The 12221-nt window shown below is 44.7% G+C and overlaps 1 protein-coding gene across 2 annotated transcripts in view; it reads left to right on the plus strand.

The window, feature by feature from the left end:
- The window catches only part of PODN (podocan), a 213581-nt gene that overhangs the window by 178439 nt on the left and 22921 nt on the right, over window positions 1–12221 (plus strand). The gene's annotated exons all lie outside the window — the stretch shown is intronic.

Below are 12221 nucleotides of genomic sequence, written 5' to 3' on the forward strand. Positions count from 1 at the left end.
CAATTTCACCACAAGTTGTAGAATCTACACAGAATGAGGTTGTTAGAGTAAACCCTGTTAGAGTAATAGCAGTTCCCAATGGGAAAACAGATGTATCAGGAGCCACTCCCATAAGGAACATTGCCATGTACACTCCATTTTCCCGAATGGAATTAAGAACAATAGTGTCCGAATTTCCTGACCCCAGGAAAGACTTAGTTGCTAGCCAAAAATACATCAGGGATCTAGGTAACACTGTAGAACCCAACAACAAGGATTGGCAGATACTGCTAAGAGCTTGTTTACCTTCAAATGTCGACTCAGTTCAATTCTTAGCTGATTGTGGACTAGATAAAGATGTACCTCTTACAGATGTGTACAACCAAGATAATGTGAAAAGAATAAACTTGCAGCTAAAAGAGTATTTCCCAGCAGTAGCAAAATGGAATAAGATATTCTCCATTAAACAGAAGGAGTCAGAGACAGCTGCAGAGTATTTTCACAGAGCATTATTAGAAATGGCAAAATACACAGGTATAGAGGACATTAAAACAGACACAAACCATCGGGAAGTAGCAGTATCGGTACTGATGGATGGTTTAAAAGAGTCATTGAAGACTAGGGTACAGACCACGCAACCTTGTTGGCGGGGTCTGTCTGTGGCTACTTTGAGAGAGGCTGCTATTGATCACGACAGGAACATCACTAGACACAGGGAGTCGCAAAGTGATAAATTGATGTCAGTAAGTATACAGGCGCTGACCACAAGGCAGCCTGCGTATGTACCACCGAATCCTGTGGGTAAGTCAAGTGTAATAACATGTTTTTCTTGTAACAAACAGGGACACTATGCACGAGACTGTAGAACAAAGAGTGTACAAAGATCTTTTCAACCCCCTAGACAACGACACGACACACGACATTGGGAGCAGGGTCCACAGAGGCGGAGTTTTGAGCCACATACAGGGGAAACAAAAAGATACCCCCCGAACAGAGATTGGCATGCCTCTGGTAGTTCCCAGCTAACTCCCTCACAAGTAGTCGCTGCCAGCGGGATTCAGGGAGGTCAGCATACCCAATAGGGGTGTGGCCATACCTGTAATCTGCAGCCAGTTAAATTGATTGCCAGTCTTGGAAGTGAACCAGAGATTGCAATCAATGTAGCTGGTAAAACCTTAAACTTTCTTGTAGACACAGGGGCGGCCAAGTCAGTGATAAATTCGACAGTGGGCATGAGAACCACTGGTAGGACAGTTCCAGCCATGGGAGTAACAGGAGTAGTCCAGCACTACCCTGTTAGCAAACCAGCCGAGATTACAATAGGGCCTTTGCATACCAAGCATTCGTTTTTGCTAGCTGCATCGGCACCAACCAATCTCCTGGGAAGAGACTTACTATGTAAAATGGGTTGCGTCATTTATTGTACTCCTGAAGGTGTATTCTTGGACATTCCTGAGAATCACGCTCAGGAAGTACGAGACATGTTAGACTCTCCATCAAAATTAATGTCACATCCCATTATGACAAATAGGAATCCATCCCAAATAGAAGAGATGACATCTCAGATACCAGAGTCACTTTGGACAAAAGATGGACAGGACACTGGGTTAATGGCAAACGTAGCTCCAGTAGTTGTACAAGTAAAAGATGGTAGGATAGCTCCAAAAATCCCACAGTATCCTCTGAAGCCAGAGGTGGAGTTAGGAGTTTTCCCAGTAATAGAGCGCTTGCTACAACAGGGCATTCTAGTAAGAACGTCCAGCACAGCAAATAGTCCCATCTTCCCTGTTAAAAAGAGTGGGGGGAGGGGTTACAGGCTAGTGCAGGATCTAAGGGGGATTAACAAAATAGTTGAGAGTCAGTTCCCCGTAGTGCCTAATCCAGCTGTCATCCTAATGCAAATTCCTCCCACTGCCAAATTTTTCACTGTTATTGACCTCTGCTCCGCATTCTTTTCGGTACCTCTGCACCCTGACAGCCAATATTTGTTTGCATTCACATACAGAGGAGTCCAATACACGTGGACTCGGTTACCCCAAGGTTTCATAGATAGTCCAAGTATATTTTCTCAGGCTTTGCATGATTGTTTACAGTCTTTCCAACCAGACAGTGGATCAGTATTGATACAGTATGTGGACGATTTATTACTGTGTTCAGATTCACTGGAAGCATCTCTGAAGGATACGAAACAGCTCCTGTTTCATCTTTCAGACACCGGACACAAGGTGTCCAAAGACAAGTTGCAATTATGCCAAGCTAAGGTAAAATATTTGGGACACTGTCTAACACAAGGACTGAGACACCTGACCGCTGATAGAATCCAAGCAATTAGAGACATGACACTGCCACAAACCCAGCAACAGATCAGGACGTTTTTAGGAATGTGTGGGTATTGCCGTAATTGGATCCCAGGGTTTTCCATATTGGCGCTACCTTTGCAGGAAATGGTCTCCTCAAACAAACCTGATAGGATCTCGCATACAGACGAATCCGAAACAGCATTTGAGAGACTCAAACAGTGCCTAACGCAGGCGCCAGCACTAGGTATGCCAGACTATGGGAAACCCTTTGAACTATACGGAACAGAAAGTGCTGGTTGCGCAGCAGGTGTACTAACCCAAAAACACGGTGATGCCAGCAGGCCAGTTGCATACTACAGCGCTCAGCTAGACACGGTAGCACGATCCCTCCCCACATGCTTGCGTAGCGTTGCGGCGATAGCATTGCTAGTGACAAAAAGCGAAGATGTCGTGCTAGGCCACAACCTCACAATCCATACACCACATGCGGTATCTGCCCTATTAAATTCTGCCCAAACCAGACACGTCTCATCAGCGAGGTTTACAAGATGGGAATTGGCACTAATGGCCCCAGTAAACATCACCATAAGGAGATGCAGCGCATTAAATCCTGCAACATTTCTCCCAGGTGTGCCTGGTCAGACACAAAGGGTGGAAGGTGAGAGTGATGGGGAAGGAGGATTTAATACAAAGGAAGATACACATGATTGTATGGAATATTTGACCCAAAATTTTACCGCAAGGCCTGACATCAGTGACAATCCACTGGAAGATGCAGAACTCACGTTCTACACGGACGGTAGTTGTCATAGACAGTCAGACTCGGGAGATTTGTGTACTGGATACGCAGTCGTAGATGACCAAGACACCATAGAAGCGGAACCGCTAGGTCCACCTCACTCAGCCCAAGTTGCTGAACTGGTCGCCCTAACCAGAGCATGTGAATTGGCTAAGGGTAAGTCAGCCAATATCTACACCGATTCTAGATACGCCTTCGGGGTAGTACATGATTTCGGAGCCCTATGGCGCCTCAGAAATTTCATGACGGCAGCTGGTACACCGATAGCGCATGCAGCTTATATAAAAAGGCTTCTAACAGCAATACAGGAACCCGACAGAGTGGCTGTTATCAAATGTAAAGCACATACATATAGTCAAGACCCGGTATCCCTTGGTAACAGCCGAGCAGACGAAGCCGCAAAGCTTGCAGCTGCTACCCCCATACAGACAGACACCACACAATTGATGGTATTTAATACCATCAACACACAGAAGTTGTGTGAGATGCAGAATTTGTGTTCCACACAGGAAAAGGCAGTCTGGAAGGCAAAGGGATATGGCCAGGAGTCCTCAGGGCTCTGGACGGATGGACATGGTAAACCAGTGGCCCCCAGGACATACCTTCCATGTCTGGCTGAAGCAGCTCACGGGCTGACTCATCTAGGCAAGGAGGGGATGTGCAAATTGGTAAGAGCATACTGGTGCGCCCCAGGATTCTCCTCTCATGCGGGTAAAAGAGCAATGTCATGCCTTACCTGTCTGAGAAAGAATATTGGAAAAGCAATACCTACAGAACCATCCCATATCCCACCTGCCGGCGGCCCTTTCCAGGTAATACAAATTGACTTCATTCAATTACCCCCATGTCGAAATTTGAAATATGTACTTGTTTGTATAGATGTTTTCTCGAATTGGGTCGAAGCATTTCCAGCAGCTACAAATACCGCTATGTTTACAGCTAAGAAAATTGTGCAGGAATTTGTATGTAGATATGGTATCCCTAGAATCATTGAAAGTGATAGGGGTACCCATTTTACCGGTGATGTCTTTCAAGGAATGTGTAAATTAATGGGTATTGATAGCAAGCTGCACACTCCGTACCGTCCACAGGCGAGTGCGAAGGTCGAAAGAGTGAACAGCACTATTAAAAATAAATTGAGTAAAGTAATGGCAGAGACAGGATTGACGTGGCCAGAAGCTTTACCCATTGTTTTGTATAGCATCAGAACCACTCCCAGGTCCCCTCTTAACCTGTCCCCTTTTGAAATCCTGTTTGGTCGACAACCGCATGTCATGATTAACCCTCAGGATGATTTGAAATGTAACAATGAAGTGACTGTAAAATACTTGATTAACATGAGTAAGCAGTTGAGGAATCAAAATGATAATCTGAAGTTGGTGATTCCTGATTTACCAGATAGTAATTGTCATGACATTGAACCTGGGGATTATGTAATGATACGAAATTTTCTACGCTCAGGTTGTCTTATTGATAGATGGGAAGGACCATACCAGGTCTTATTGACTAGCACCACAGCATTGAAGGTTGCTGAGAGAGAGACTTGGGTCCATTCATCCCACTGCAAAAAGGTTGCTGATCCAGAAAAGTCCCGTGATAAGGAACAGACGGTAGAGGTTGTATCACTGGAGTGTCTGTTCCAGGAGGACTGAGGCGGCACCTGAGCCTTGAAGACCGAAAGCAGTTGTTGACCCCCTTCTCCCTTTTATTGTTTTCTCCACTTCCCATCCCCTCTCCCTTAAAAATTTCTTTTTCCCCCTTCTCATTCTTCTCTATTTCCTCCTCAAAGATGGACTTGCCCCAAGAGACTGTGATCCGGATTTTGATGTTAACCATGATGTTGACCAGAGCAGTCTGTTCCGGCGAGAGTACCATAGAGGTCGAGAGAGGTTCTGGAATGGGTTCCGATTATGATGATGGAGGCGCAGTTTTCCAAGATCAACCAAACCAACAAGCAAAGGCGAGTATCAGAAAACGATCCGATAGAAGAAATTGTGATGGATTGTTAGCTGAAGAAAACTGTATCTGTAGGCTCTGTGACAATCTGATTGAGGATGGGTGCATAAAGAAATGCCAATCCAGTTTTAATATCCATATGGACCGGCATCCATTGAGTGACTATCACTCCTTAGTGGGTAACGTATTAAACCAAACAGATTGTTGGGTATGCTCTCAAGTACCTCAGGGTCATAGCAAATCAGGGCTAGTACCATTTCCTTTAACGTTAGGGGAGGTACTTGAGTTAAATGGTGGGAGACCGGTGGACCGGAGGTTTAATATCTCCAGCCCTCCTAGTTTGAAGCTCCACCAATACCATGTGGATAGGTCCCTCTTATGTTTCAACATCTCCAATCCCAGAAAACCGGGAAATTGGGAAGTGTCGTGGAGCAATTTAACCATGACCTTCTCACACAGAGCAGATAGGATGCCTACAGATACAGAGCTTGTACGCCACATAGCCAGTAGAGGAAAATCTTTCCGGTATCGATATACCTTAGGAAATAGGATTACTAGAGTTGGAGAAGTATCACCAGGATACTGTGCACATATCGTACAAACCGATACGTGCATTAAGCAGATGGAAGAATTAGGGTCAGGAGATTTCACCTGGAAGGTTTGTAACATGGTAATGTCCTTCTCTGTCCCATATGTTCTCCCCGATGATGCATATTTCATATGCGGGAGAAAGGCGTACAAGTGGCTTGCCCCAAACTCTGAAGGATTGTGTTATATTGGAAAAGTATTGCCTGAAGTGATGACTGTTACACATGACAAAATGAAGGACATACATCGTGGTGCCCAAGCTCCTTATACTCACACTCATTACGAGCACCGAGTTAAAAGACAACTGTCAGAAAGGTTAGAGCATCCGGCCTCTGATCTTATCCATGAATCCACCGGGATTCAGGTTCTGGTAGCGTTAGATTTCACTCGCACCGCTCGAGGAGTGATGAATTATAGATACATTTCCGCACTCGCCAATTTGTTAGATAATGTCACTGAAATGTATGATGACACGTTTAGATACACTGGAAGAGAACTTCAAGCTTACAAAACAGAACTAGTTCAGCATAGGATGGTTCTCAATTATCTTACAGCAGTAACAGGCGGATATTGTGTTACATTGGCAACACAGTACGGCATAAAGTGTTGCACGTATATCACAAATAGCACCGAGGATCCGGTAGAGGTCATAGACCAAAAGATGGACGATATTCTCCAATTGAAGTGGGAATTTCGTCGAAAACACAATCTCACCCTTGCTGCTGTAGGTAATGAGCTGACTGGTTGGGTGTCATGGTTGAACCCGCGAAATTGGTTCTCCGGTTTGGGAGACTGGGCTCAAGGAGTCATAATGGATGTTGGAAAGTTTCTACTATGTATCTTGGGTGTCGTTATATCGATTGGATTGATATTTAGATGCGGGCAGGCTTTAATGAGGTGCAAACAAAGTACAAAAGTGATGAGCTTGAGGAGTGAGGAAACTGTAATTAACCTGGATTTGATTTATGACCCAATGATAGAAACCAGGATGTGATGAAAAATGCGATTATACGGTCCGTTTCTTTCACCTGTTTTTCTGCTTTTCTCCAAGATACAAAGACCCCCTTGGACGAGGAAGTGACAAGACGCTATACAGACAACAGACAAGCACCAAAGATGAAGTCTTGACCACTTGAGAAATGGACATTTGATGAACTTTGCCATGGATCCCCAGTTTCCCTAGTATTTTAAACTCACGCTAGCCCAACATTTTTTGTAAATCTGATGGCACTGACAAAGCTATTTGCTCATGCCCAAGGAGCAATACAGCGCAAAGAAGACGACTCTCAACAGATACCGAACACAGCTTCAACGACAGATGTACCTTTCCCTGACATAGAATATCATTGCATTTTCCATAAGTGTTCTTTATCTTCATCTCTACAACCCTCAGGTAATGACACACATAGTCGATAGGGAATACAGGCACAGATATCAGCAACCACATACCTCCCCCATTCATGTATCATCAACTAAAATGTGCATCCCCATTTTGTTACAACTGAAAGCCGAAATGAGCTCGGTAGAGTTTGACAGCCCATCCACAGGCCCTTAGTACGGGATAAGAAGGAATTCAAATGTATACTTCGCAATACCTCGAAGCTTGATTTACCACACGTACGGCACGATGATACATGACCCTCCAAACATGGACTCATACACACATGCTTCTGCTTTCTCACTAGGTCACACCCTCTTCACACCTACTCCACTCTTCTTCCTTACCCCACCATAGAAATCAATTAACCCCTGACTTACATTTTTCTCCTTTTGAAATGTTTTAGAAGGTGGCAGTTATTATTGACTGCCAAAGGGTGGACTGTCAAAGTCAGAAAAATGTCTCTATGCACGTTGCCATATTTGCACCGCACACTGGTCTGCGCTGCGCATGCGTACGCTCTCCCGTGAAGGCGCATACCCGCAATAGCGTGCACCCGCGGGCGCACGGTATGCGTATTTACGGTAGAGTTTATGTAGTCGTAGCGTGCGACTCCTTCGTTACATATTTTCACAATTAATGAAGTTTGTAGATCATGGTCCCTTTGATAGTTTCTGAAAGTTTGGTTAATATAGAATGTCCCTGAGCTGAGGAATCCCTCTTTGTATTGTAGGAAGGGTCTAACAGGAGTCATGCAGCAGTGTTTGGTACCCATCGGAAGAGTATTTAATTAGCAATATTCCGGTGTTGGTTTGGAGCGTATTAATCGCTCGTGCGAATAGTTATGGACATAAGAAGTTTATGTCCATTTCTATTATTTACTCATACTCAGGTATGCGGCGGGAAACCTAGTTCCCCACCCACCTGAGCTGTTTGAAATCGACACAGCCCACCTGTATGAATCAACCTATGACCTTTTGTTATGATGCAGGGCCGAATTCCGACGTCCAATGGACAATGGGATTGTAGGGACTGTAAGATTGCATTGTGTGTGGGGCATAAATAGGCAGGCCGACCACATCCAGCTCTCACTCTTCAACGGTTCTCATTGCTGAAAATCGGGTGCTGGATGTCCAGGCGCATGCGATCGTTTACCCTTGTGCGTAAGTTTCTCTCCGTAATCATTGTCTTACTGTGAGCCAATTTCTCTCATCTCTCTCCATTTCTCTCTCTCTCTCTCCTTTCTCTTTTCTCTCACATCTCCCCTAGACTAGTATTGAATTGTATTAGATAGTATTGTATTTTGGTTAGGAAGTCTCTGTTATATTGTAGTGTATCATTTGTACTGTTATCCCCTTTTACAAGTATATTAGATATAATACAGTTAATAGGCTTTGGACCCTAAACCAGTATCTGTGTATTTCCTATAGTGTTAAGTGTTCACTTGAGTGTCGGTGACGCTCAAGCAGCTTTGTAGTTAGTCAGGTTACACAAGGTTGCACTTACACCCTGTATTCACATTAAGGTATTCTGTGTATTACATTAATGAAAGGTTTAGACATAAAGGTATAGCGTTGTGAGCGTCTGCGCCGCTGGTGATCTCCTCGTGGTCTCGAGCGTCCGCTACGCCGTAGCGAATCATTACTCTAGTCATAGCCAATAACGTGCTGCCCTGTGATCTCTGGGCCGTGAGCGAACGTGACGTTTGAGCGTCTCGCCTACGGCTGAGCGATCGTTACGCAACCAGCGTACCCGTACGGTACTTCTTAAGTAAACAGCGTACAGTGTTCTTAGACTTCATAAAGGGTTGTTTATACGACAAAGGAAGATAGTAATTGTCACCCTATACAGTACAGCCAGCGGTGGTGTCTCTGCATGTACACGGAATCATGTTATATAGGTGTGGGCAGAATAATATATAAGACCCTATACAGTACATCCAGCGGTGGTGTCTCTGCATGTACACAGAATCATGTTATATAGGTGCAGGCAGAATAATATATAAGACCCTATACAGTACAGCCAGCGGTGGTACCTCTGCAAGTACACGGAATCATGTTATATAGGTGTGGACAGAATAATATATAAGCCTCTATACAGTACAGCCAGCGGTGGTACCTCTGCATGTACACGGAATCATTTTATATAGGTGTGGACAGAATAATATATAAGACCCTATACAGTACAGCCAGCGGTGGTGTCTCTGCATGTACACGGAATCATGTTATATAGGTGCAGGCAGAATAATATATAAGACCCTATACAGTACAGCCAGCGGTGGTGTCTCTGCATGTACACGGAATCATGTTATATAGGTGTGGACAGAATAATATATAAGCCTCTATACAGTACAGCCAGTGGTGGTGTCTCTGCATGTACACGGAATCATGTTATATAGGTGCGGGCAGAATAATATATAAGACCCTATACAGTACAGCCAGTGGTGGTGTCTCGGCATGTACACAGAATCATGTTATATAGGTGCAGGCAGAATAATATATAAGACCCTATACAGTACAGCCAGCGGTGGTACCTCTGCAAGTACACGGAATCGTGTTATATAGGCGCAGGCAGAATAATATATAAGACCCTATACAGTACAGCCAGCGGTGGTGTCTCTGCATGTACACGGAATCATGGTATATAGGTGCGGGCAGAATAATATGTAAGACCCTATACAGTACAGCCAGCGGTGGTACCTCTGCATGTACACAGAATCATGTTATATAGGTGCAGGCAGAATAATATATAAGACCCTATACAGTACAGCCAGCGGTGGTGTCTCTGCATGTACACGGAATCATGTTATATAGGTGTGGGCAGAATAATATATAAGACCCTATACAGTACAGCCAGCGGTGGTACCTCTGCAAGTACACGGAATCGTGTTATATAGGCGCAGGCAGAATAATATATAAGACCCTATACAGTACAGCCAGCGGTGGTACCTCTGCAAGTACACGGAATCGTGTTATATAGGCGCAGGCAGAATAATATATAAGACCCTATACAGTACAGCCAGCGGTGGTGTCTCTGCATGTACACGGAATCATGGTATATAGGTGCGGGCAGAATAATATGTAAGACCCTATACAGTACAGCCAGCGGTGGTACCTCTGCATGTACACAGAATCATGTTATATAGGTGCAGGCAGAATAATATATAAGACCCTATACAGTACAGCCAGCGGTGGTGTCTCTGCATGTACACGGAATCATGTTATATAGGTGTGGGCAGAATAATATATAAGACCCTATACAGTACAGCCAGCGGTGGTGTCTCTGCATGTACACAGAATCATGTTATATAGGTGCAGGCAGAATAATATATAAGACCCTATACAGTACAGCCAGCGGTGGTGTCTCTGCATGTACACGGAATCATGTTATATAGGTGTGGACAGAATAATATATAAGACCCTATACAGTACATCCAGCGGTGGTGTCTCTGCATGTACACAGAATCATGTTATATAGGTGCAGGCAGAATAATATATAAGACCCTATACAGTACAGCCAGCGGTGGTGTCTCTGCATGTACACGGAATCATGGTATATAGGTGCGGGCAGAATAATATGTAAGACCCTATACAGTACAGCCAGCGGTGGTACCTCTGCATGTACACAGAATCATGTTATATAGGTGCAGGCAGAATAATATATAAGACCCTATACAGTACAGCCAGCGGTGGTGTCTCTGCATGTACACGGAATCATGTTATATAGGTGTGGGCAGAATAATATATAAGACCCTATACAGTACAGCCAGCGGTGGTACCTCTGCATGTACACAGAATCATGTTATATAGGTGCAGGCAGAATAATATATAAGACCCTATACAGTACAGCCAGCGGTGGTGTCTCTGCATGTACACGGAATCATGTTATATAGGTGTGGGCAGAATAATATATAAGACCCTATACAGTACAGCCAGCGGTGGTGTCTCTGCATGTACACAGAATCATGTTATATAGGTGCAGGCAGAATAATATATAAGACCCTATACAGTACAGCCAGCGGTGGTGTCTCTGCATGTACACGGAATCATGTTATATAGGTGTGGACAGAATAATATATAAGACCCTATACAGTACATCCAGCGGTGGTGTCTCTGCATGTACACAGAATCATGTTATATAGGTGCAGGCAGAATAATATATAAGACCCTATACAGTACAGCCAGCGGTGGTGTCTCTGCATGCACACGGAATCATGTTATACAGGTGCGGCCAAAATAATATGTAAGACCCTATACAGTACAGCCAGTGGTGGTGTCTCTGCATGTACACGGAATCATGTTATATAGGTGCAGGCAGAATAATATATAAGACCCTATACAGTACAGCCAGCGGTGGTGCCTCTGCATGTACACGGAATCATGGTATATAGGTGCAGGCAGAATAATATATAAGACCCTATACAGTACAGCCAGCGGTGGTGTCTCTGCATGTACACGGAATCATGTTATATAGGTGTGGACAGAATAATATATAAGCCTCTATACAGTACAGCCAGTGGTGGTGTTTCTGCATGTACACGGAATCATGGTATATAGGTGCGGGCAGAATAATATATAAGACCCTATACAGTACAGCCAGTGGTGGTGTCTCGGCCTGTACACGGAATCATGTTATATAGGTGCAGGCAGAATAATATATAAGACCCTATACAGTACAGCCAGCGGTGGTACCTCTGCAAGTACACGGAATCATGTTATATAGGCGCAGGCAGAATAATATATAAGACCCTATACAGTACAGCCAGTGGTGGTGTCTCGGCCTGTACACGGAATCATGTTATATAGGTGCAGGCAGTGCAGAAAGCACCTATCAGCTTCATCGTGGAATCCGATATCAGCCAATCAATGACGGAAGCTAATGCTGGTATCTCCATCAGCTGACAGTCATCTGCGTCTCTGCATGGGCGGCATCTGATCGCAGTCACACAAACACGTCCTCTCTGCAATTCCCCCCCCCCCCCCCCCATATTATATAATGTTCTGGGGCCTTTTTCAGGTTCCAACCCAGAAGCGACGCATGCCAGTGATTGACAATCTGATGCTATTTGTGGACGGGAGGGAGCGGCGACAGTTTCCATTTCCCAGTCGTGTCGCTGCCGTTGTTAGGGAGGGACTAGGCCGGGATTTCTGTCCGAGAATGGAGGTTTCCTGGCCTCTTTGTAGCAGATGCGGTGGCCGGCTTGCAGGACCCCATGGGAGAG

This window comes from Pseudophryne corroboree, chromosome 9 (assembly GCF_028390025.1).
Source record: "Pseudophryne corroboree isolate aPseCor3 chromosome 9, aPseCor3.hap2, whole genome shotgun sequence".
In the NCBI taxonomy this organism is placed as follows: domain Eukaryota; kingdom Metazoa; phylum Chordata; class Amphibia; order Anura; family Myobatrachidae; genus Pseudophryne; species Pseudophryne corroboree.